Source organism: Balaenoptera physalus (genome assembly GCF_965194825.1).
Source record: "Balaenoptera physalus genome assembly, chromosome: 5".
In the NCBI taxonomy this organism is placed as follows: domain Eukaryota; kingdom Metazoa; phylum Chordata; class Mammalia; order Artiodactyla; family Balaenopteridae; genus Balaenoptera; species Balaenoptera physalus.
The window spans coordinates 145,219,543-145,247,088 of record NC_138884.1 but is presented as its reverse complement, the minus strand read 5'-3'; positions in this window follow the sequence as shown (position 1 = coordinate 145,247,088).

Sequence of the window (27,546 nt, the reverse complement as noted above, 5' to 3'; positions counted from 1 at the left end):
TATTACATAAGATAGGAAAGGACAAGTACCATAATGTAAGCATAAATATAGTATTACTTGGGTAAGAGAAGCATGAGATTTTTCAGTTAATGGTTCATAAGAGGATTTATGACAGTTTCTCTGGGTCTTGAATGAAGGATAGAATTTAGACTTGAGGGAAGATGCATTCCTGGCACAAGTGCCAATATTAGCAGTTACAAAGTGATGGAATGCTAGGTCATTTATGGGCACCCACGCCTGATGTTTTTTTGACACGGATTAGTAACAGGAAATGAAACTGCGAGGGTTGGGTGTGTCTAGAGGGAGGAGAATCGGAATGGTGGATGAAGTAATCTGAATTTCTTCAACATGCAGAGGGAAGTCGGGAGGCTTTTGAGGGCCGAGCCAATGAGTTTAGCAATGCTCTGAGGAAATTAATCATGGCAAACTGTGAAATGGATTAAAGATAGGGAGAAACTGGGAGCAAGGAACTTTGTTGGGATGCCATTTCAATACTCCAATTCAGAGATAAGTAACGATCTGAATTAGGGTATTGGCATTTGGGATGTAGTCTGAAAGGGAACAAAATATAAATATATGTCATAGTAGGGAGGGTTCACTGGATTTGTCAAGCAAATGTAGGAAGAAGAAAGAGGAGGAGGAGGGGCTGGTGGGAGAAGGAGTAGGAGTTGGGGAAAGAGAGGAGGGGAAGGGGAAGGGGAAGGAGAAGTCAAGGAAGTTTAGGAATTGCTTGGGTGTGTGGTGGTTCCATGAGAGACGAAATGAGTGCATTTGGTTTTAGACATAATGAGTTTGAAGACATGGTGAGTTTTACCATGAAATGTGGCTGTGATTGCCCAGCAGTCTTTTGGGAACACAGAACTAGAACTTGGAGGAGATGTCAGAGTCAGCAGTGAGAACGGAAGCTGTGAGATTGGCTGAGGTTTTAGAAGTAAAGGTAATGTAAGCAGGAGAGAAAGGAAACCAAGTTAGACCTCTCAGTAGTACCTATAATTATGAAAAGCAGTTCAAGAACATACTTGAGCATGTACTAAATCCCTGGCTATGTTAGATACCTTTACAATATGGTCTCAATCTTCAAAGAAACCTTGAGAAGCTGTCATCACTTTTCTAGTTAAAGAGAGAGTTAAGATCAGGAATGATTAGGGTTATCTGTCAGTAATAATTTAATGATGAGCAAATTCTTAGTGCTCTATGCTCCAGGCACTAGGCTAGACACTGAGAAGACGGTGGGGACCCAACAGACCTGTTTCTATCATGGACCTGTGCATCTATATTTAATCAAGCTATTATAGCTATACAACTGCTGAAATCAACAAACTCTTATGGAGACATTGGGGTTGTAAGGAATAATAAGAAACCAGTCTTCAAGGAGCTGCTGTTGAGAGAGGAATGGCAACTACACTGTCAGAAAAGCTTAGAAGCTCATGTTTACATGAGCCAGCAACAATCATTTTGATACTTAGTAAAACTACTGCATGTAGTTACCACAGTTTTATCCTAATACCAAACCACTTCAACCCAATTAGATCTCATGAAACTATCTAGGAAAATACCATATGATGTGCCATATGCAAAAGAAAATATCTATTTAGTTAAAATTTAAAAGACGGCGACAACACCATGTTGATAAGCATGTGGGTCAATCAGAACACTCATAGGTTATTGGTGCCCATGTAAAATGGTACTATCATTTTGGAAAAAAGTTCTGGAAGTTTTTTTTTTTTTTTCCATAAATAAAATTAAGCATACATTTATGAATGGCCCAGCAATTTCACTCCTGGAAGTTTACCCAAAAGAAATCAAAGTATACATCCACAAAAAAGGCTTATGTAAGAATGTGAAAGAATAGTTTAGGGCTATTTCTAATAGAAACATTAGAATATTAGAATAGTATCTCAACTAGCCATCAAAAGGAGATTGGATATTATACAAATACAATGGAATACTACTCAGGAATGTAAAGGAATGCACTTCTTATACATAAAACGATGCCATGCTGAGTGAAATATTCACACAAGAGTGAATACTTTATTATTCCATTTACATGAAGTTTTGTGTTACGTCAAACTAATCTGTGATGAAAAAGTCAGAACAGTGGTTGCCTCTGTATGTAGAGTAGAAGTTGACTGGGAGGTAGCACCAGGGAACTTGCTGGGGTGATAGATAGTGGTTTTGGTTATTTGGTTATTTGGGTTATTTCTCACAACTTCTCAAATGGTAAACTTAAGATCTGTGTATTTCACAGAACATAAGATTTTAACTTAAAAAAAAAAAAAAACACCTGAAACAAAAAATTGTATAGAAAAGTTTTCAGATGATGGGTAATGGTATCTACAACTTGCTTTGGGATGCATCAAAAAGTAAGCTGGGTTAATGGATGGACAGCTAGATACATATATGATAAGGCAATTTAAAAAAAAAGAACGACTATAGAGCTTAGATGGTAAGTATAGAGGTGAAAATCATGCAATTCTTTCAACCTTACTGTAGGTTTGAAAATTTTCATAAAAAACTATTGGGGGAAAAAGGTCATATAAGTAGTGTAACTACTATGTTGTTCATCTAGTCTGTCTCTCAGCAAGTTAAATGCTTACCATGTGCCACACCTTTGTCTCGTGAGCAGTTCCTTAAAAACCAGAATCTTTACTGATGGATAGATCGGCAATTTGTTTTCATCCATTTGAGCTATGAAAGGAATCATGTTTTATCTTAGTAAATTTCGTAAATGGTTCAGTTGAACCAGATGGTAAGAGCTGTGGAGATAAAAGATGGAGGATATTTAAATAGGACAGAGGTTCTGGGGATAAAGCCCTGAAACTCATGATCTTACTGAAATCTTTCTCCCTAAGGATGGCTTTGCAGTGTATTTGTTTATGGCCTATGTTTCGGGGATGAAGACAAAGTTGTCTGAATAAGCTACATGCTTATTTATTTATTTATTTTTAAACCGAAACCATTCCAGGTATTTATGTATTTATTTATTTATTTATTTATTTATTTATTTTTATTTTTGGCTACGTTGGGTCTTAAACTCAAAATGGATTCGAGACCTAAATGTAAGACCGGACAGTATAAAACTCTTAGAGGAAAACATAGGAAGAACACTCTTTGACATCAATCACAGCAAGATCTTTTTTGATCCACCTCCTAGAGTAATGGAAATAAAAACAAAAATAAACAAGTGGGACCTAATGAAACTTCAAAGCCTTTGCACAGCAAAAGAAACCATAAACAAGACGAAAAGACAACCCTCAGAATGGGAGAAAATATTTGCAAACGAATCAACGGACAAAGGATTAATCTCCAAAATATATAAACAGCTCATTCAGCTCAATATTAAAGAAACAAACAACCCAATCCAAAAATGGGCAGAAGACCTAAATAGACATTTCTCCAAAGAAAACATACAGATGGCCAAGAAGCACATGAAAAGCTGCTCAATATCACTAATTATTAGAGAAATGCAAGTCAAAACTACAATGAGGTATCACCTCACACCAGTTAGAATGGGCATCATCAGAAAATCTACAAACAACAAATGCTGGAGAGGGTGTGGAGAAAAGGTAACCCTCTTGCACTGTTGGTGGGAATGTAAATTGATACAGCCACTATGGAGAACAGTATGGAGGTTCCTTAAAAAACTAAAAATAGATGTACCATATGATCCAGCAATCCCACTACTGGGCGTATACCCAGAGAAAACCATAATTCAAAGAGACACATGCACCCCAATGTTCATTGCAGCACTATTTACAATAGCCAGGTCATGGAAGCAACCTAAATGCCCATCGACAGATGAATGGTTAAAGAAGTTGTGGTACATATATACAATGGAATATTACTCAGTCATAAAAAGAAACGAAATTGAGTCATTTGCTGAGACGTGGATATATCTAGAGACTGTCATACAGAGTGAAGTAAGTCAGAAAGAGAAAAACAAATATCGTATATTAACGCATGTATGTGGAACCTAGAAAAATGGTACAGATGAGCCGGTTTGCAGGGCAGAAGTTGAGACACAGATGTAGAGAACAGACATATGGACACCAAGGGGGGAAAGCTGAGGTGGGGTGGGGATGGTGGTGTGCTGAATTAGGCGATTGGGATTGACATGTATACACTGATGTGTATAAAATTGATGACTAATAAGAACCTGCAGTATAAAAAAAACAAACAAAACAACTAATACTAAACTTTCATTGGGTTATTTGTATGGAAATATGTTAATATAAATGTTTCAGACATTAAAAAAAAAAGAATAGATACATGTATATGTAGAACTGAATCACTTTGTTGTACACCTGAGACTAATACAACATTGTTAATTAACTGTACTCCAATATAAAAAAAAGTTTAAAAAATACAAAAAAAAAAAATACAACAATGTAGAATGAGATGGTGTTATCTTTCAGAATTGAGAGATGTAGCAATTATCCTTGGAAATATACCAAGTTTTGCCAATCTGATAGTACTTTTGTATGAAGCAATGTGATTGATTCTCACACTATTTTATTAATTCACTGAATGATATATATTTGTCTTGATGTATTACATAAATCATTTATACATTACTTGATATCATGAAATAGATGTTTGAGTTTTGACGATAAAATGTGTATACATTTTCAATGAATGTTAACTTTTTACCTTCCTTCTCAAGCAGTTCTGTAATGTATTTTATTATTCTGACCCGATCTGTGGACCCTAACTGATAGAGCATCTTAAATCTTGCTACAGATGGGGAGACTTTATTGGAGAAATATCTGAGCACTGGATTGAGGGTTGCAGGGCTTTATATTTGTCACTAATTTGATATGTTGTATGTCGCAAAGCACTTAACATCTCCAGGTTTCATTTTCTTTATTTGAAATTGGGGAGTTTGGACAAGCTGACTTTAATGTGTTCTATGATTTTTTTTTAAACTTTGCTAAAGAGTCTAGGAAAATCTAAGTAGAAGTTTGGAGTAATTGTGCTTGTATTTTCCTTTCTCTTTTTCTTCCCTCCCTCCCTTCCTTCCATGGGATTTTTCCTAGGTGTGTCATTGGAATGGGGGAAAGAAGGGTGCATTTCAATTAATTCACACAAGTTTAGGTATTGACTATGTAAAAATGTGTGTATAGTTAACAACATGGGGGCAAGGGGCACTGATCCTCTGAGCAGTCAAAAATCCGTATATAACTTTACAGTCAGCCCTCTGTATCTGCAGTTCCTCATCCTGGTATTCAACCAACCTCGGGTTGTGTAGTACTGTAGTATTTACTATTGAAAAAAATCTGCACATAAGTGGACCCACACAGCTCAAACCCACGTTGTTCAAGGATCAACTATATATGTAAATAATCCCATGTTGGCTTAGATACAATACGAGCAACTAATACTAATTCACTGTTTACTGTATTCCTCATTATTCTTAGTACTTCATATATTAGCTCATTTAATCCTAACAATTTTATGAAGCATATACCATTGTTATTGGCATTTTGTAGATGGAGAATCTAAGGCAAACATATTTAAGTAACTTGTCCAAAACCACACAACTAATAGATGGGGTATCCAAGATTTAATTTAGATGGTCTGTGTTCAGAGCTTGGCTCTTGACTATGACGCTAATCTGCCTCTCTAACGACTATCATTACCTGTGTTTACACTAATGTCAGTCTATCAGTCAGTCCATCAGTCCTTCACATAATACGATAGCATATGTTCAGGTTTTCATGATACAAGGAGTTCAATTAAAAGCAGATTCTTAACAAAGCAACTATATGCCAATAAATATAAAGTTAAAAAAATAAAATATCTACATCGCCATAAAGAATAAAAAAAAGAAAATTCTTAAATCATGAGCATTTTTATTTTTAGAATGCTCCACATTAAAAAATTGTTTTCATTAAATTTTGACTAGATACAAAATATTTATAAAATATGTGTAGGACTAGAGTGACTAAAATGAAAGACTGATAATGCCAACTATTAGTGGGGATGTCAAGCAATTCAAACTCTCATTCACTGATGGTAGGAATATAAATTGATACAATCATTTCAGAAAATGATTTCCCAGTATCTGCTAAAGCTGAACATATATTTACCCTATGAACCAGAAATTCCACACTCAGGTACATTCCTGACAGAAGTACGTACTTGTATGTGAACAAAAACATCTTTAGCAGCATTATTTATAAGAGCCAGAAAGAATACATGTGTTCATCAACAATGGAAAGAATAAATAAATGGAAGTATTCTTAGCAATAAGAATGAACAAACAGGAATTATAAGTAGCAACATGGTTGGACCTCACAGGCATATTGTACAAAAGAAACCAGGCACCAAAGAGTATTTAATGCATGATTTCATTTGTATGAAGTTCAACTCTAATCTGACAACACTAATCCATGTTGTTGGGAGTCAGGATAGTTTTTCTGGTGGAAGGTGATGACTGGAAGGGAGACCAAGGAAGCTTTCAGGTTCTTGTAAATTTCTGTATCCCAGTATGGGTGCCGGTTACACAGACATGTTCACTTATTTGTAACTCACCAAGCTGTTCACTGAATATTTATGTGATATTCTATGTTATAGTTTAATAGAAAGCTGTCATTACAAAAACATTCATAGGGCTAAAAGAATAGCAGTACAATGTACTGCCATGGACCCACCACTCATTGTTCGAATACTACTACCTTGGATGCCCTTTCTGTACATTTCCCCTATTATTTTCATCTTCCCTTACCCTTCAGCTAAAACTGTTATCTTGAATTGGCATTGATTTTTCCCTTTCTTTCATAGTAGTTTGTTTATATATATGAATTTAAATACATGATAATATATGACAGTATGTATGAAATTTAAAAATCATACATTTAAATTCTTTACACTGAGTACTAACTAGATGTGTGATCTTGTACAAAGCACTTAGTATCTCCAGGCTTTAGTTTCCTTATCTGAAATTGAATTTGAGCAAGTGACTCCCTTTTAGTAACTTTCTTGACATTGTATCTCTTATTTATTCAGTTTAGATGTTAAACGGTTACTTACTTATTTTATGCATAGTAATATGCATTGGGCTGAGGAAGAGATGAAAGCAGGCACAACTGTTCTCCAGCCCCCAATCACCTGAGTCTAGTGGGAAGCAATGAGGCATGCAGCTCCAGCATGGTTGAGAAACACAGTTTTCATTTTCTCATCTGCAAAAGGAAGGAATGAACGTAGATGATCTCCAAAGACTTTTCCAGCTTTAAAATTTGATCAATGAGTGTGTATTTAAGAGCTAAAAAATTTGTGATACAGAACCTAATTATGTAAGTATATAAAGTATATGATGAAACCATCAGAGAGGGTTTTTAAGTCTTAATTCTTAAGACTCATTTTTAAGGGTACATAATATTATGGAACAGGGACAAAAATTACTCATGTAAGAGTATTCAGGCCACTCTATCTCACTCCACACTCACATAGCACATGATGGCGGTCCAGATAAGCAGAGTCAAAAAGATTTATAATATAAAGAATGACCTATTAGGAATCACTATCAGGGGAAAGGCAGGCAAATTCAAATTACAGAGGACTGGGGGAAAAGTGAAGAATTATGGGCTGAATTTAGAAAATGTTTTGGGTTGGAATATGGAAGGTAGAGGAGAGAAAGAATTGGATAATATTGGAAGTAGTAGAAATAGAGAAGGATTTATCATGTTTTGCATTATGTTTAGTATATTTTGATCTTACCTCTGCCATCTGGCCCCTTGGTGGAAAAGGGGAAAAACTGGAATTGCTTTCATTTACGATTTTCTGTCATTTGGAGGTTATGAGAGATTGGGTTGAGTGAGGCCTCAGTTGTAAGTGGGTTGTAGTTTCCTGCAGTCAAAACAAGATGAGGACATTCTAGGAAGTGAGAACAATTTAAGACAAGAAGAAGAAAAGGGAGCCATAAATTAATAGAAAGTGATTGGACTCTCCTAGCAAAAGGTGGTATTTTACGTTGGGAACTTTTGGGAAATGAAGTTATTTAGGTGTGTTGACTGCAGGCTTTGATGAACTAGGATGATTAGGTTAAGAAACTGTTAAAAACTCAAACTCTGATGGCTTCACTTATGCATATAGTGATAATCAAATGGATATTTTAGTTATTTCTGGGATGTGTGCTAAGTTTTGCAGCAATAGGTGAGATGCACTCACAAGAGTCTCAAGAACTTCGAACAGCAATTAAAAAAATTATTTCTGAAAGCATGGTTGTGTGAGTGTGTGGACAGTATAATTATAAAGTGAAAATGAAGGAGAAAATTTCCAAGTAAGAATGATGAGACTGGCTGTTTAAATAATGAATGAAGGGAAGGAAGGGTCAGTGGTAGCTCCCAGGTCTTGAGCGAGGGGGAGAGTGGGAGAATTGGGTATTATTAACAGATTAGTATTAAATTCTTTAAACATGAAACTTTTTTTCACTTGTTCCTTCAACATGTTTATTGTAAACGTCTATGGATTGGAACATGACGGTGAACAGCAACAAAAATGAGGTCCTTTCCTCATAGTTCTTACCATTTAATTGGGGATTTAGACATAAAATTCCATAATTACATACCCACATGGATAATTTTAAATGGTAAGTCTTATGAAGGAATGGTATTGGGTTCTACAAGAACACTTAAGCAGAGATCAGACTTGGTCTGGGTCAGGAAGGACTTTCCTTAGGATTCTATACTTGAACTGAGATTTGAAAAATGAAAAGGAAATAATTAATTGAAAGGAGAGTTGGGGGCAAGGGGCCGGGCTGATTCCATCAGAAGGCAAGTGTCATGTTATGTGTTTGGAGGGTGGGCAGGAACAAGACCACACAGAGCTTCGTAAGGCCAAAGTAAGGATTTTGGTATTTATCCTAAAGGCACTGGGAATGCAGTGAGGGGTTTATATAGCAGAGGGGTGATCTGATTGCCATTTAGAAAGGCCACTCTGGTTTGATATAGAGATTGGTTTACAGAGGCTGGGTGGAGGGTGGGAGGCATGAGGCGTGGGTGTGGGAGGGCTGGAAGGATTCTACTGTGGTTGTCTGAGCTGGAAGTGGTGGTACCCGGAACTGGGGTACAGAGAGGTAGGCAAGGTTGCCAGCGGGAGATTACAGAGTGAGGAAAGAAGAAGGGCTAAGGATGAACCTTGAAGATCTGATATTTAAAGGCTGGTGAGATCAGAAAGAGCCTTCAAAGGTGACAGAGAAGAAATGGGCAGAGAGACAGGAGGACAATAGAAAAGTGTGTTGTCATGGTGACAAAGGAAGAGAGGCTAAGTAATTTCTGTATAGCTGTGCATCTCCAGAGATGCCGTTTGACAATGAATTCTGGCCCTGGTACCACCATCACCATGCCTTGGGAACCACACATCGTGGCTGGTCCTCTGCCATTGGACACTAGATACTCTCCCCATTCCCGGAACGGATTCTCATCACAAACTCCTGATGCAGGACTTAGCGATTGTATCTGATTGGCAAAGCTTAGGCCATATTCCTGTAACTTAACCTCCTGGAGGTAGGGAAAGCATATAGCTGGCCTTTTTTGCTTCTGTAATAAGAGGCAAGCACAGCCTCCCACACGACTCACCTAATGGTTCATCTCCCAAATTTAGGAAAGAGAGATCAGATGAGGGGTAGAAAAAAAATCCTTTGGAATTGCCCGCTATATTCCTCCTAATAACGTTTTATTTCAGGCATTTCAGAAACTTCTCTTGGTCCCTCTATTCATGTTGACATGAAGAGTTAATTGCCTCCTCTTGCTAACTTTGTGTCTTACATGCATCACAGCTGATCCATTTACCCCTGATATACGTGCACCTCCACTGCATCGTGCGCTGTGCAAAGAGCCGAGTTTGCGAGGAAAAAGATGCAGCTTCTGTCCTCAGGAAGTTTGGAGGCTAAAGCAGGGGGATCTACTGGTGTAGAGAATAAAGTGTGAGCTCCAGAGCCACTCACCTGTCTAGGTCCCATTCAGAGCTCCAAAGGGGGCCCTAGGAATGGGTTCATATGATCATGCGTTTGAAAATATTTTGCAAAAGTGAGCCAGTTTGTCTGCAATTGATTAAGAACCCTTGACTCCCAATTCTGACTCCCTCTCTATGAAACTTCCCTTCCTCTCGAGTGTCTCAGTGGCTGTGAATGTTTCGTGGTGGGCTCAGGGTGAGTTGAGTTGGGAACACAGTTAGTTTGGGTTTAGTGGGGTATAGTTATCTGGTTTGCAGATACTTCCATGAGTGGTTAAATTATAGCTAGCAAGGACATCTGCTGAGAAGGCACTGGTGAAGCCTTGAAGACCATTCTGATCCCAGCATGTTTCTTGCTCTCAGAAAGCAGGAAACTGGGAGCCTTCAAGGAGAATTCCTTTTACTATCGCAGAACGGTAGCTAATGGTCACTTCCCTCCTCACAGTGAAAACCTTGAAAACCTGTATCAGCCTCAAAGTCTCTTTTCCAGGATGCCCTGTAGCAAATACTCACCCCTAGTCCTGTCTTCCAAATCCTGGTGCTAACTTTGTTCAGTGGGAGGTGCAGGCACCCAAGGCAGAGCCTCCGCTCCCCATCATCTGCTGGCCCCCCCTCCCCCTCCCCCCGCCCCACTCCCAACCTCTACCATCTGTCCTTGAGGTTGGGAACAACTTCAGTGAAAGCAGTTTGTCTTCTTTTCCTTTTCTAGTTCATTGCTTGGATAGAGAATTTTAAACACATATGCCAACTGGGGTTTGTCTTTAGAGGTCAGGGGTAATGGGATGGTTTGAACTTTAAAGTGGTTTGAGCCCAGTAACTTGGGTTTATTAATGATAATAAAGACACTTGAAAGAGAAACCCAAACAATAAGTAGATGGAAAAAAGCCCTTTACTCAAAACAGTTGATAAAGCCCGGATACTTCGTTTGAAGTGCATTTTGGAAAAATGTTTTGTAATGTTTCAATAAGCCCCCTTTTTCCGTTTATTTTTAGGTATAATTTTTTTTTTATTATTTATTTATTATGTTTATTTTTGGCTGTGTCAGGTCTTCGTTTCTGTTCGAGGGCTTTCTCCAGTTGCGGCGAGTGGGGGCCACTCTTCATCGCGGTGCGCGGGCCTCTCACTATCGCGGCCTCTCTTGTTGCGGAGCACAGGCTCCAGACGCGCAGGCTCAGTAGTTGTGGCTCATGGGCCTAGTTGCTCCGCAGCATGTGGGATCTTCCCAGACCAGGGCTCGAACCCGTGTCCCCTGCATTGGCGGGCAGATTCTCAACCACTGCGCCAACAGGGAAGCACCTAGGTATAATTTTTAAAGAGCTAAGAGAATATTATAAAAATGGGATATTAAAAAATTACAGTGTAACATTAAAAAAAATCATACTCAAAGCAGTAATTGATTTAGGGGAAGAGATACATTTTAGGTACAGATAGTGAACAGGGTCTTAGATTTTTGATAACCCAACTAACAAAGAGGAATGAATCATGTGAACATATTGGGAAAAGATTTAAATTTCTTGATATTTTGACATAAATACTGACATCGATGAAGATAACATAAACCATCATCAACCACAAACTTAAGGAAGTTCAATAATTCAGACTCTTTAAGATTATTCACTACAATACTTAATACTTAGATGAGCTTAATTTGTAAAGCCATTTCCCCCACTTTGACCACAGTCCTAAAAATGTACAGTACATAACGAATTGCGAAGCCGCAAGAAATTTGTCTAAATTATCCTACAATTGATTTTTAAAAAATAATTTAAAAATTGTGGTAAAAATATGTAACATAAACATTACCATCTTAACTATTTCTAAGTAAACAGTTCAGTGGTGATAAGTATGCTCACATTGTTGTGCAACAGATATATATTATTGATTTTTAAGTATAAAATAAAATAGAGGAAATGCTCATTTAAGAATATGTGTGGCAAAATTGTCATATGAAAAGGCAATCAAGAGTATGCAGCCAGGGGCTTCCCTTCCCTGGCGGCGCAGTGGTTGAGAGTCTGCCTGCCAATGCAGGGGACACGGGTTCGAGCCCTGGTCTGGGAAGATCCCACATGCCGCGGAGCAACTGGGCCCGTGCGCCACAATTACTGAGCCTGCGCGTCTGGAGCCTGTGCTCCGCAACAAGAGAGGCTGAGATAGTGAGAGGCCCGCGCACCGCGATGAAGAGTGGCCCCCACTCGCCGCAACTAGAGAAAGCCCTCGCACAGAAACAAAGACCCAACACAGCCAAAAATTAAAAATCTTAAAAAATTAAAAAAAAAAAGAGTATGCAGCCAGAAAAAAGCATAGGGTGCGACAGTTACCTAATATAAGTATTATTATTTTTATTACGGATTTTGTGATATTTATGGTGCTAGAGGAGAGTTTACCAGCTCCTTAGTGTAAGCATATGCAGTGCCTCCTATATGACCTTGGACCCACATGCTCCCCCTCTTTGAAACTGTACAGGACCTCCTGTAACACAAAAGAAAGCAAGGATTTTATTCTGAGGGTTTACAATCCTTTTCTTAACTAATCAGAATCCTCTCAATATAGAATGAAGTCCCCCTTTTGCTTTTTCGCTCTGAGAGTCCTGCTGAATCTGTTGATTTACCAGGCTCTCCCTTGTCCTGAAAGAACAGTAACTTTTTTTTTTAATTTAATTTTTGACCTTTAGTTTTTTCTTCAAAAACTAAATTTTCTCCAAAATTTGTAATTTGTTGTCGTTCCTTTTTCATTCAAAATAAGTACTCATTTTTGCACCGAACTTTATTCTCATAATTTTGTGCTGTTTTCTGAGTCCCTTCCCCTCTGCTTAAAGTCCAGGAGATTTTGGGTCTCCCTGCCTACTATTTAATTAGTCCCCCTGACATATAGTTTGGGTTACAGTCTTCCAACTTCACTTTTCCTTTTGTTTCTCTTTACTTCCTTTAAAAAAAAACAAAAACAAAAAAAACTTTTATTTCCTTTTTTCCCCCCTCTTTGGAATGATCAAGAAGTTTCAGAAATACTATAGATAGGAATTTAGTACTAAGAATGCTAAAAATAATAGAATCATAGCTCATTTTGTAAGTAGATAAACTATAACATTTTCAAGGTCACATTAATTTCCGAGTTAGTTCTGGCACTTAGTTTGCTGTCTCTAACTCAAACGTTAGTTCCAGCATTTCTAGCTCCTCCTCCTCTAAAATAATCACAGGGCTTCCCTGGTGGCACAGTGGTTAAGAATCTGCCTGCCAAGGCAGGGGACACGGGTTCGAGCCCTGGTCCGGGAAGATCCCACATGCCGTGGAGCAACTAAGCCCACGTGCCACAACTACTGAAGCTCACGTGCCTAGAGCCTGTGCTCCGCAACAAGAGAAGCCACCACAGTGAGAAGCCCGCACACCGCAATGAAGAGGAGCCCCCGCTTGCCGCAACTAGAGAAAGCCCGCGCGCAGCAACGAAGACCCAACGCAGCCAAAAATAAACATAAAATAAATAAATAAAAATAAATAAAAATTTTAAAAAAAAGGATAAAACTGGCATATGCTCCAAACTGAATCCTGAGGATTTTATGTAGCATCTAATTTGACCTCAATGAACGTCCACGTGGAAGAGCAATTTGGCCAGGTTAACGCCATTGAATTGCAATTACTTCCCCCAAATCCAAACAGAATCCAGTTTTTTCCTTCCCAATTATTTGGATAGCTGTGATCTTATAAATTGATCTATGATTCTTGGCATAACTGAATGTCAGCTCTAGCCGTTTGCTATGTGAGCCTAGGCATAGCTCCATTAATATAAAACTCACAGTCATCAATATGTGTTAAAGATACATTTGGGGGTATGTGACAGCTATGAAAATTGCCTTGTGATGAGCTAGAAGTAATCATTGTATGATAATTAAGCATTTAAAAATATCCACTGTGCACTACAGGAAGATTTCAGTATTGGCCATTTTTTTTTCCTACAGTAGCTGATTTGCTGCATTTATTCTTTGTCTTTCTTGTGAATACATTTATTGCTAATGTTTTTAGCATTATTGTTAGCTTCATTGCATAATTAGTGGTATTCAGCTGCTGCTTTTTAGCTCGAAAGAACTGTAATTCGTTTTCATTCACTAGTGGCATTCATGCAGCATCAGGGTCATTGCCAAAGGCATAAGGACTGTAATTCTACTGCTAGGTTTTAAATTCCTACAAACTTACAAATCTATTTTGTTCATTTTAAGTAATAAGAAAGAGTATGAGTTTCAAATGATAGAATTTCGTCCTGCTTAGAGAAAAGGATATTACAGGATTTGAATGAGTGCTGTGTACGTTTATGAGGTATCAAGTTGTTCTCTGAAGTGGAAAATTCTATTCTCACGAGTTAGTTGGTTAATTCTAAATAACCCAAATCATATTTAAGAGATCCATTCTTTTGTGTTTTCTCCACCACTTGTGCTATCTAAAGCAAAATATTATTAGTGGGTAAAAATATGGGCTTGTTGATACAGCCACTATGGAGAACAGTATGGAGGTTCCTTAAAAAACTAAAAATAGAACTACCATATGACCCAGCAATCCCACTACTGGGCATATACCCTGAGAAAACCATAATTCAAAAAGAGTCATGTACCACAATGTTCATTGCAGCTCTATTTACAATAGCCAGGACACAGAAGCAACCTAAATGTCCATTGACAGAGGAATGGATAAAGAAGATGTGGCACATATATACAATGGAATATTTCTCAGCCATAAAAAGAAACGAAATTGAGTTATTTGTAGTGAGGTGGATGGACCTAGAGACTGTCATACAGAGTGAAGTAAGTCAGAAAGAGAAAAACAAATACCATATACTAACACATATATATGGAATCTTAAAAAAAAAAAAAGGTTCTGAGGAACCTAGGGGCAGGACAGGAATAAAGACACAGACATAGAGAAAGGACTTGAGGACACGGGAAGGGGAAGCTGGGACGAAGTGAGAGAGTGGCATGGACATATATACACTACCAAATTTAAAATAGATAGCTAGTGGGAAGCAGCTGCATAGCACAGGGAGATCAGCTCGGTGCTTTGTGACCACCTAGAGGGGTGGGATAGGGAGGGTGGGAGGGAGACGTAAGAGGGAGGGGATATGGGGATGTATGTATATGTATAGCTGATTCACTCTGTGATACAGCAGAAACTAACACACCATCGTAAAGCAATTATACTCCAATAAAGATCTTAAAAAAAAAACCCTTCTGTGCCAACAATCTATAATAATAATATGAGCTAAGACTTTAGTAGGTAGCCCTTGCTCTGTGGGCCAGGTGCTCTTACAAGGCTTTTGTGTACATTAACTTTTTAAATTCTTACAACAACGATGTGAGGCAGAAACTTTTATTATCCTCATTTTATAGATAAGCAAACTGAGGCAGTATTGAGGAGTATTGGGGCTGGACCCAGGGTTTCTGTTCTTCGCTGATACCGCATGCTATACTACTTCTATATAGTGGTTGCAGGGAAATTCTTGTCTCTTTTCTGTTTGTTTGAACTGGCCAGGGATGTCCATTTTTCAGTTTACCACTGACCGATAAATAAGAATCCATCTGCAAGACTTTTTAATTACTATTTATCATTTTTTTCAAATTAAAAATATAATTTACTTTTCAGTTCCTAGAGATCTCTTTTCATCAGCTATATTCCTTTTTTTTAAATTTTTATTTTATATTAGAGTATAGTTGATTTACAATGTTGTGTTAGTTTCAGGTGTACAGCAAAGTGATTCAGTTACACATATACACATGTCTATTCTTCTTCAAATTCTTTTCCCGTTTAGGTTATTACAGAATATTGAGTAGAGTTGCCTGTGCTCTACAGCAGGTCCTTGTTGGTTATCTAGTTTAAATATAGTAGTGTGTATCTGTTAATCCCAAACTCCCAATTTATCCCTCCCCCCTACCTTTCCCCTTTGGTAACCATGTTTGTTTTCTAAATCTGTGAGTCTGTATAGCTATATTCTTTATATATTATCATGGTCTACTTTTATACATAAATAAAGAGAAATGGGCAATTGAACCAATCATTTGGATTACTGAAGCAAAAAAAGTGTAAATCTATTGTTGAGGAAAGAAGGTTGAGATTTTGGATTGAGTTATGAAAATCAAAAACATGGATCACATTCACATGATTCTATGTCAGCAAATCTTGGAGTCAAGATACCTTGCTCTGAAAATATTTGCTATGTGATATTTTCCTTTAATTTTAACATTTTAATCATATGCATTTAAAATACATTGCCAGAATGGAAAGGTTCTCGTTTTTCTTTCCAGATCTGGAAGCCAGAAAGTAGAAAGTGTTAAAGAGTTGAGAATTTTTGAACTAGGGAAGAGGAGCTGGGGGAAAAATAATAAAATGACAGAGAAAAACAGGCTAGAGCATAAATCTGGCTAATAATTTTCAGCTAATTGATAGTTGGCTAAAACCTAGTGACTTAATTAATTATTCAAAAGACTCGTCTTTAGTCAGAAAAATTACAGAAACAAAAATCATTGAAGGTCTTGCCAAAACTGTTAAAGGAATTATCATGGACTGAGTACAGGCAGGCAGTGGGTGTCAGGTACGCACAATATGAATCCCCTCTGCTTTTTTGCTGTCTTCTTTCGATAGTCCCAAGATTCAGTTTTGTACACAGACCAGGAACGATTAAAGGCAGACATTGGGGTTCCAAACATGGGAAATGCACTACACCTGACATAGGAGCATCTGAGTCCTAATTCTGGCTTTATCACTTCGTGTTTATGTTCCCTTGGGCAAACCCAGACTTTCTCATTTGTAAAATAGTACGTGACTGCCAACTCTATAAAATTGTTAGAAAGAAAGAAAAAATGAACCACTAGTTCAAGAACATGTTGAAAAACTGTTAGAGACAGGAAAAATAGAGGGCATTGTGGCAGAGCAGGTGTAGGCAGGGGAATGCCAACAGTAAAACGCAGTAGAGACTGATCCAAGTTCAATGAGATAAGTGGTTACTCTAGGCCAGCAGTTCAGTCCTGACTGCACATCCCCAGCGAATGTTTTGCAATATGCTAATAACCTGCTTCTCACCTCCAGGGTTTCTGCTTTAAATGTTCTGGGTCTAGGCCCAGTTATAGATTTTTTTTTTGCCAAAATTTTTGAGATGGTCTGAAGAGCAATTAAGGTTAAAATCCCTGCTGTAGGGTCCCTGGAACAAAATTTGCAATGTGGGCAAAACAGACACATTGACCTTTTTAGTTTGAAAAATTAAAACTCTCCTCTTACAAATGGGTCTAATGTAAATGCAATTCATGAAGACACAGTGTTGACAAAAAGAGGTGATCTCTGATCAGAAATACTGATTTCATACATATAGAAAATATTTTCATACATATAGAAAATATCTTTCATAGTTGGAAGGTCCAAACTAAAATGAAATGGATGTACTTATTTAACTTTGAAGATAATTTTTCACATTAATGAACCTTGGAAGCCAGGTTCACAGAGTTCCAGTTACTGAAAGGGCTTCGAATGTGTGATATCACATATCATGAGAAAATATAATAACTCTGTTAAAAAGAGGGCCAAGGTAATAAAATTATCATAAGCCACTTAAATTCAGTTATGCTACAGAACAGCTAGTGATTAAAAACTTCTATCCCTGTAGCCTCACAGTTTAAATTCAATTCACTTATATTTTTGCCCTGTTGCTAATTGTATTATTTGAAAATTCAATGATATGTAAAATATAAAGGCGGCAATTGAAAACTAAATGTATATCTGCTCTAGGATGTCTCAATTTGCTGCTTAATTTGAATAATTTAGGGACTGTTAGAAAGTTGCTAAGAAGAATTAGTTTAAAAATATTTGGGACCATTTTCCCTCAAATATAATGATGCTTAAAATAGAAAAGTGCTTGAGGTTATAAAGTTTTATGTTCTGGCCTCCCATGGACTTTAAAATAAAACTTTCCAGTAAATAGCCATGATCCTGTTAACTGAGCAGAGGATGGAATTCTTTGGATGGAACCGTAGACTATCTTGCCCAATTTGCAGCGGAAGAAACCAAGGCCAGGAAACACTAAGGGGCATTCCCAGAACCACACAATTCATTGGTGGCAGAACTTGGACAGATCTCTTAGCTCCTAGCCCTCCCTGACTCGTTCTGGAGAAACCCGGTAAATATTGATTAGATATTGTCTGGGATGGACCTTGGACTTGGCCATGTGTGGCTTGTTTCCATCTTATAAATATACCTCAAGTCCTTGAGGGAATCCCTGGCTGATGTGTCTAATCTTTTGGCAGCCGTCTTGTAGGACTTCTCCTAGATTTTACTTGGGGTCTTTTGGATAGTCTTAAAGCACTCTTATGTTCTAGGGTTCAAATATTGGGGTGTATTGAGTCCGGCAGCATTCACAGCAGAAATGACATTAGCTACCAGGAGCTTAATCAACCAGTAGCCAAAAAGGGGTTATGGTGAACTGCTATTCAAATGAAAGCTCCAAGAATTATTAAGAGGCTGATTCATATAGAATTTGACTCACTGTACATTTGATGTCACCAATGGTCTCATAATTTTTTTAAAAATATTTATTTTTTTATTTTTTTAAATTTGGCTGCGCTGGGTCTTAGTTTCAGCATGCAGGGTCTTTGTTGGGACACGCGGGATCTTCTTTGGGACACGCGGGATCTTCATTGGGGCATGCAGGGTCTAGTTCCCTGAACCAGGGATCAAACCGGGGCCCCCTGAATTGGGAGTGCAGAGTCTTAACCACTGGACCACCAGGGAGGTCCCTCATAATTTTAATACCCATATAAGTCAGAGTCAAATTCATCATGTCACTATCTACATAGTTTCAGATATATTACCCTGTTGTTTCATCTCCTGCTCCTACTCGGCCTTCCAAACTCCCTACTCCCAAAGGAGGCTACACGCTAACATACCTATTACAATACCCAAGTTGTTAACTCAATAGAATGGATTATACTAGTGGACAAAGATAGAAAAACAGTAATCAGGCATAAAATGTGTTTTGCAGTTCTATATGTATTTGTTATAGAACCAGTAGTAAAGGCTTCATGGAGTATTTTATATCTCACAAAGATGTGGGAAGAGAAATAAAAATATGTCAGGGACAGTGTTTTAAACCTAAGTATTTAAAGGCATGATATTATTTTTAAAAATCAAACAAATCTTACCAGTAAGTAATAAATTTGTAAGTGCTTTGATTCACAGATATCTAATAAAAATTAACCATTGAGTATGTCATGAGACTATTTGATATCCAAGAATTATTCCAAATTATACTTCTATCATTTGAGGCTTCAACAGTCATTCATTCTTTTGTCTTCTAGACATGCTAGAAGACATGCTAATTGTCTAACATGAATAATTAGACAATTATTTCTATTCTTTTAAAATCCCTATTTTTAAACATCTTCTGAGAGGGAGATTCTATCAAGCACTTATTCCAGCCAAAAGAAGTTAGACACTTATTCCAGCCAAAAGAGGTTAAAAACATCTTCAAAGAACAAGGGAGTTGGGATTCATACTCACGTCTTCTGTTTTCAGAGACTGACCTTTTAACCACTCCATGCTATAGCAGAATGACCATCAGCTTCCTCTTAGGAGCTTTGGGTAGAGGATGATTGACAAGCAATGAGCTCCTTTAGGCTCTACCTGAGTCCAGTCTCTTGACAAAAGAACCAGCTACGCTAGGTTTTAATGTCACTTATCTTGTGTGTTTTTGTCCATGATAGAATTGAGCCAGCTTTGAATAAGTTCTTCTGGTTTAGGGTTTCCCTCTGACAGAGATCGGGATGTGGGGTGGGAGCATGGCCCCAGAGGATTATTAGTAAGCTTATATAAGCTTTATCTAACACTAATTATCTTCTGGACCAGTCTCCAAAGGCCTGTCTCAGATCCCAGTGAGAGGAGACTCTTACAGAAAGTCAGTTGACTAGAAATGGTGTATCCATATGAAACCAGCATTCATGGTCATATCACATTGTTGCCTAGTAACAGAGTTGGACCACAGAACTCAGGCTGAGTTGGAGGGCAGCTGTGCCCTCAGGACAGAATATATTACTGCAGGCCAGAGATCCCGGGTTCAGTTGAGCTGACAGGGCTACCAAGAGAAGCAACTGCTTTCACCAGAATACAGTAGGACACACAGAGAGGTACTTGATGGTACGATAGAGGAAATGGAGGATAAACATTGGAAAAGATGGTGGTCATAATCATGTGGTGAAATCAAGGGAAAGAACCTGGCAACCTTCTTGAACCAGTGGAAGAAAGTTTTACAACTCGAATTTCCAGCTACTTTTGCTCTTTGTCTAAGACAAGAAGTTTTTTCATGGTTGTTACTCAGTCAGTTATGCTGTCCTGTTTGATGTGACCTGGGTTAATACAGTTGATGTATTTATTATATTTGTAACCTAAGGAGAGTTCATTAGAGTTATTTGCAGAGTTCTTAACTGTTAGAAAATTTTGGATTCTCTTATTAATATATTATTATTGATCTCTTAAAGCAAGAGTTTGATATCGTTGAAAAATAAAGTTAAATGGTAGAAATCAATGAAATAAAGCTGGACAATGGAAATCAGTGAAAATCCCTTTTCAAATAATCTGGGTAAATATTTACCTGTAGGTTCCACCTTGAAGTTTGACCAGTTAAACTGGTTCTGGGACACTTTGCAGAGTTTGCCTTTAGATACTATTTGATACCAAAGAATAATCTTATTATTTGCATATCAAGAGCATTTTATTTTATTTTTGAGTAGGAAAGCAACTTCCATAATCAGAGGAACTTCATAGCACACATTCAGTTCAAAACAGCACCAACAAGAGTTTCCTTAATTTTTTTGCCTCCTCCAATAAAGATCATGACTCCGTTATAGATCTTCAGACAGTATTATGACCTCTTTTTGATATGTTATTAGTTTCTCTTTCAAATGACATTTTGAAGTTTGTTAACTTGTGAGTACAAGGGCTGTTTGAATGTCCAGAGGCCCTTCCTCCCTGTGGATCACAAAGCACTTCACAGAGGGGGAGGGCTTATGATTTGCCCTCATATCAAAGACAGCCGTGCAGTTGATGTGGAGAGTGTTGAGATGTGGTAGCTGCCCAGCTTCTGCCTGCTGGTCTTGACCCTTAGGTTTTCCTTTAGTAAGTGACATAAGCTATATTTTAAAACTTCAAATCTGCTTCCTTCTCTCCCCAAACATCCTGAACCCAGTAGACTGGAAGATTATGAAAAAGAACCTATCTTTTTGACCACTTATGGACCCATAGGATGATATCATCGAATCATTTAAAAAAGTGCTTCCCAGTGACTTCCCCACCCCACCTTCATGATCCATTGTTTAAAGATTAAAATTTTACAAGTGAAATCATAAGCTTGGTAAGATCATTATGGCCAGTGTCAGAGAGCTGAACTATCTGCTCAACTCTGTAAAATTTCAGAAATATTTATATGACATAAGAAGGCCCTGCTGGTAGAATCCATGACAAAGCCCTCCACTGATGCTTGCAGCTAAACCAAATTTAGTGTGTTTTATGGCCCAGAAAATGATCCTATTTAGGGAAACTGGTTTTGTAAATGCTTTAGAAATTAAAGGAACAATTCCCAATACAAATGTTGTTCTCAATGTAAATGCACTCAATAAAACCCAAGACCAGCCCATGGCAGAAAACCCACAGGACGTGCTTAGACCGTCACTCACGACTCAGCTCAGAAGTGTTGGATTAGCAGTCGGCTTGAAACCAGAGTCTAGATTGTGGAATGGAAACTTCTGCAAAAAAGGAAGGGCCCCTTGAGAGAGTATGGCATTCAGAAAACTTTAGAATAAAGTCTGAAAAATTAAACAGTGATATACAGCACCTGCCATTTGGTGATTTTGATCATTCACATATTCATATTCAGAGGGTCCCAACTTGATGCCTCTATATATGTGCAATATTTGCAAACATATTCATTAAGTAGTAGAATAATAGAAATACACAGTCGTGTTCATTGAGTACTTATCACACACCTGGCGTTGCTCTTAATGCATCACCTGTATGACTCTATGTCTTCCTCACAACAACCTTAAGAGGAGGGGGCTGCCATGAACCCCGTTTTACCTATGCAGAAACGTATTTATTCGAGGTAGAGCTGGGTTTTGAATTTGGACATGCTGACTCCAGTCTGTGGTTTACCACTATCTCATATAATTCATCAATTCATTTCACAAATAGCTCTTAAGTGCCTGTTGCTGTGTCTGGAGCTTACCGTCTAGTGGAGAGGAAAATAAATGCTAAACAAATACATGCGCTCGTGTTAGGAGATTGTAACTACAGGAAGAGACATGAAATGATAAAGGGTTAGAGAGTGAAGGAGAGAAGGCGATTTTATAAAAGGTTGTCAGAGAAGCCCTCTCTGAGGAGGGGAGATTTGTGCTAAGATTTGAATGAGGGAGCCAGCCATGTGGATATTTGGATATTTTCGGGGGCAGCAGGAAGCCAGAGTGACTGAAATACCGGGAGCAAGAAGGGGGTGGGGGAGTGGAGACAGAAGAAGAGTAGTGGCTGGGGGCAGGTCACCTGGTTATAGTCTAGTGTTCAATGCCGCCTTCACAAAGCTTTATAAGCCATCCTAGCTAGGATGAGTAACCCTGATGTACATCACTCAAGATTATCATGATCATTCAGTTGATGAGGCCTTCTCACGTCATAGCAAGAGGATTACCAGAGTGCATCTCTGCAACAGGAGCTGGTTTACTAGTTGGGCTCAAGATTTGAGGCATCTGATATTGGATGTTTCACTGCGGGAAATCGTTTGGGGTGATCAGGCATGCCCGCTAGCCTGGGACTACCCCGGTTTTAGCACTGGAAGTATTCCATCCTGGGAGACCCCTCAGACTAGGACAAACTGTCTAACAGAGTTCTCAAAGGGTTTCTTAGGAAATGGTTGCTTGAGGGAGAAACAGTGACATGCCATCTGGGCTCTGGCATTGCCCCAAATCACTTGTCAGGCGTGGTTATGAGGCAGGAGACAGATGGGCCCCCAGGGCAAACGGTTTGAGTTCCTTCCTTGTGGACCGATACTCCGAGAGGGGAATAACAGGACAATTGAGAGAGGAGGCAGGGCCCTGCCCAGATAGAAGATAAGAGACCACATAGTCTTCATTCTTGAAGTCAGGAGACCTCCCCAACTACACATGCGCAGAAAAGCTCCTTGGAGGTCAAAAGGGAGGGGGGGCCACCCCATAGTAAGTGACGTCAACCTACCCATAGGCCTTTTCGCTAAGAAGCCATCCTGGCTAAGAGATGTGCACACAGGGGAGGACCCTGAGATAAACCAAATACGGATTCTGAACCAGGCAAAGCAAGATGACTGTCCAAAGGAAACCCGGAAAAAATGCCCCATAAAAGTGATTCAAACTGCCATGAGGGCGCAACTCTCTGGGCCTGCCCGTGTGTCTGGCCACACTTACGGTACTCTTTTCTCTCCTAATAAACACTTTACTTGTTGAGCTACTTTCCGTCTTTGTGGGAATGCTTTTCTGCAAAGCCATAGGGCCAGGGCCTTGTCACTGACTACGGGTCCAGTAGTTAGGATTCGGTGCTCTCGCTGCCGTGACCCGACCTCAATCTCTGGCCGGGAACCGAAACCCTGCTTCAAGCTGCTGCAGGCCGAGGCCACCGGAGATCAGTGATACCTTTTATTCTGTAGATAAATGGTAAAGTAGAAATAAAATAGAGACTTGCGAATGTCCTTCTAAGTTTATGAAAAATAAACTTTGCCAATTTCCCTATTGTTAAACTACTTAACTTTAGTATGTATATCATAAACAATGCATTCAAGTATTTAGAATCACTTTCAAAGGTAGTCTCAGAGCATACTAGAAAAGGAGAAATATTTTTGATCACATTTTCCAACTGTAGAGCAGTAAAACTAGAATAGAAAAATGAAGGTAACAGCTTATATTTCAACAGGTTAAAGGGAAAAATAGATGAATATCTCAATTGGTGCTATGAAGAAATCTGCTCCAATTCGAAAGTATTCCTGATGTTTAAGAAAACTATTCCTGAAAATTAAAAAAAAAAAATTGTAAGTAGAACCAAACTTCCGTAGAAAACAAACTAACATTTGTTGGAAACCAATACAAAGCAACCTAAATTTCATCATTATGAAATTGGGAAGATTATCCAAATAATAAACTCTAGCATTAAACCTCACAATACAAATAATTTTTGACATGAAAAATGCTTACGATATGATGTTAAGTGAAAGAAGTTAGATACCAAATGTATATGCAATATGAAGTTTACTATATTAAAGAACAACAAAAATAAACAAAGCCCCCAAATAATTACTTTAAAAAGATTCTGTGAAGGCATGCTAATGCTTGAGCCATGCTTACTTGTGTGTGGAACTTACACGTTTTAATATACTCTGCAATGTACCCCTACTGTTCTTAAAATCTGGAAAATAAAATTAGGAGAAGAATTTTAAGAAACAATTTTGGGTTTGTGCTGGGATTTCCAAACAAATGCAAGCTACTGCTAAAGGGACAAGAATGATCAAATCGCAGATGAAAATTGACTCCTGTCCCAAACAGCTAAGGCAAAAGCTCTAATAGCAAGAGTTTTGTCTTGATGTGGCATTGGAATGGAGGAAATAAAATACATCTTTATTGGAATAAAACATAAGGAATCTGGAGAGTAAATCTGGTCTTTGAAAGTTATTTGAGAGTAAACTCTGAGCTACTCCCTTGGGGAAACGGTCACAGCAAGGAGAAGGAAGACAGACCTTGGAAGGTCCACCACTGCACATCACACAGAGAAACTAATGGGTTAGCCATGGCTTGTTAAAATGGGTGGCTCTGGGATTTGCCAGAGGCCTTTGTCATTCACTTTTAAATGACCCTTTCTTTCTTTAAATTATTGTTATTTGTTCTTTGTAGTTCTCTCTATTTACATATGAAGGTAAGCAGGGTATGGAGAGAGATGTGGTCCTTACCCAGAACATTATAGCTCCTCCTTCTCCCTCTCCCTTTCTTTCTCTCTTTGGTTTCTATTTATTTCCTTTGTCCTCTAGTGAGACAGAATTTCCTCATTGAAATACTGTTTAAAAAATACATCACTCTTTTAGATTATTTTATAAACGTTCATACAATTTCATGTTCACTGTCTTGTATCTTCTTAGTAATTTATGAATTGAATTAGTATTATTTAAGCTTTTGAAAGCTACACAGCTGTGGCTAGGTGACAACTGACCGGCATATCTGCAGTGTGAATGAGTAAGAATTCTAACTCCCACTAAGGCTCTTGGTTCCCCAAATAGTTCTGTCTGCTGTAGTGCAATGCCTTTGGGGTGTGATTCCTTAAGGCCTAAGAAATAAAATACAATCAATTAGGAAGTGTCTCTATTTCAAACAAACAGAGCAAATACTCACATATCTTATGCATACATTAGACAATTTTAAAAAGTCGATCACTTGTTTCAATGGAGTGAAACAGACTTTGAGGTCTTACCTCTACACCAGGTTGGAAGAAGGTGCCTACTTGGGCTATTTTGGGTGTTACGTGTAATTTTGGAGTTTCAATATTATTTTTAAACTTTCAGGGTGTAATTCTTTTTCTTGAATGATACTGGGTCCTTTTTTTGTTTTTCCTTCATTCATTAGAAAAAAATTACAAATATTGTACCAGATGCCTTCAAATCAATAGTGAACAGTCTCATGAATCTACATTTCCTGTCCTCCTTGTTTCCCCAAAGGAAAGCAGTTATAATCTTATATTCTACAAAATTTAAGTTCTTGGTTTAATATTATCATTTTATGTCTCGTGTACATTTACGTTTTAAGAAATGCAAAACAGTGTGCATTTCTTGCGTTGTCTCCACGGATATGTTTTCTTTCCTTTTGTTTGTTTTGCATTGATTTAGCGCCTCTTCTCTGAGCACTTCGTGCTGTCATATGTTGTGTCTTTAAGCAATGGCATTATCATGCAGAAGAATAACGTTTCCATTAATGCCTAAGTCATTATTTAAAAGGATAATTATAATAATTCTTCATGAGAATCTTTACCTTCATGGGAGGCAAGGGAGAGGCATATTAGATGATTCCTTCTCAGCAGCTCAGGATAGGAAGGTGGACATATTTGAAGTCTGGTGCCTTTCCATGTCCCTAGGTAGAGAAAAACATGGAGTGACTAGCAATTCTGACCCAGTGATGACAAGTGACATGTTTCCTGCTCAGGATGGTTTCCCTGATTTCAAGGCATGTCATGGAGTTAGACTCTGCTCTGGCCTCTTCATTCCTGGGGAAGCCACTTTGGCCCCGGGTATCACCATTTTCTCTTTTAAAAAGCAACTGACACATTGACCAGAGATGACTTGCAGACTCTAGTCATAAACGTGGTCTGCGGGATGAGACTTTCCCATCACTGTGAAAAGTTAGGCAGGCTCCATGGCGTTTCTGGTCACTCTTGGGCAGTATGTTTTTCTGGTAACTTCAGGTCACAGACAACTGTCTCAGTTGAGCAATTTTACTGTCAGTTGCATGTGTTAATAAAAACTTCAATTTTGAGTTAAAGTTGACGCTTCTTCCTGTCTGGAAGCTCAGTGGGAAGCCTGAATTTGAGTGGGAGTGGGAGGGATTTATTACCTAATCTTCTTCTCCTCCTTCCTTCTCCAACTTACCCATAGAACTTTCTGGTTCTTCAGAATTTGGGGGTGGAGAGGAAGAAGAGGTAAGAAAGGCAGCAATGGTGTTATTTCATGGCTCCCCGTGTGGTGATCTAGCATCTTGACAGGTTGGGTGTTCACAGCTGACAACTTGACAGATGTTTACAGTTGACTCTTTTGTTGGGGGCTTTTGTGAGTTTTCCACACTTTTCTGCAAGATCTCAAGCAGGGGATCAGCTTGCTCTTTGCTGTATGATTTGTAAATGTGTCTTTTTCTAGTAGCAAATGATCCCTTATTACTTTGTGGCACAAGCTATTGAGTTTACTTTGTGGCACAAGCTATTGAGTTTACTTTGTGGCACAAGCTATGAAGTTCTGTGCCTGATAAATGTGTGATAATCAACTGAAGACAAAGAAACAGTACATTAAACCAGGCTGGTTAGTCAATCTAGGGAAAGAGTTTATACTGATAGGACATATGGGATAGAAGAAAGTACAGATCAACACAATGTTAAGATAATATTGATATTGCAAGTAGACAGGAACAGAAATGATGGCGTTGAAGTCATCCACAAGGGGAAAAGACATAAGGAGAAAGAAAGTAGAGCATAAAAATAGATGTTGCGTTGCCAAATAAAAAGAGAATCTGCATGTGACATTAGGATTGTCTGTGAATCAGAAATTGTGGAAATGTAAAAGAGGAAGTTATACAAGAATATTGTATCTGTGGCTAGGCAGAAAATAATTTCACAACAACATATGACCCAGCAGGATTAAACAGCTCACAGTAACTTTGCCCAAATGCTTCTAAGGACTTAGGTAGTCAATAAAACAGGGAAGAAAAGGAGCCAGTGGACATCATTACTCCTTTATAAGAGAAGTTTTATATGCTTCTTTTAAAAGAATGGAAGTATGTTATAAACAGAAATTAAATGGTTGAAATAAGAGTTTAAT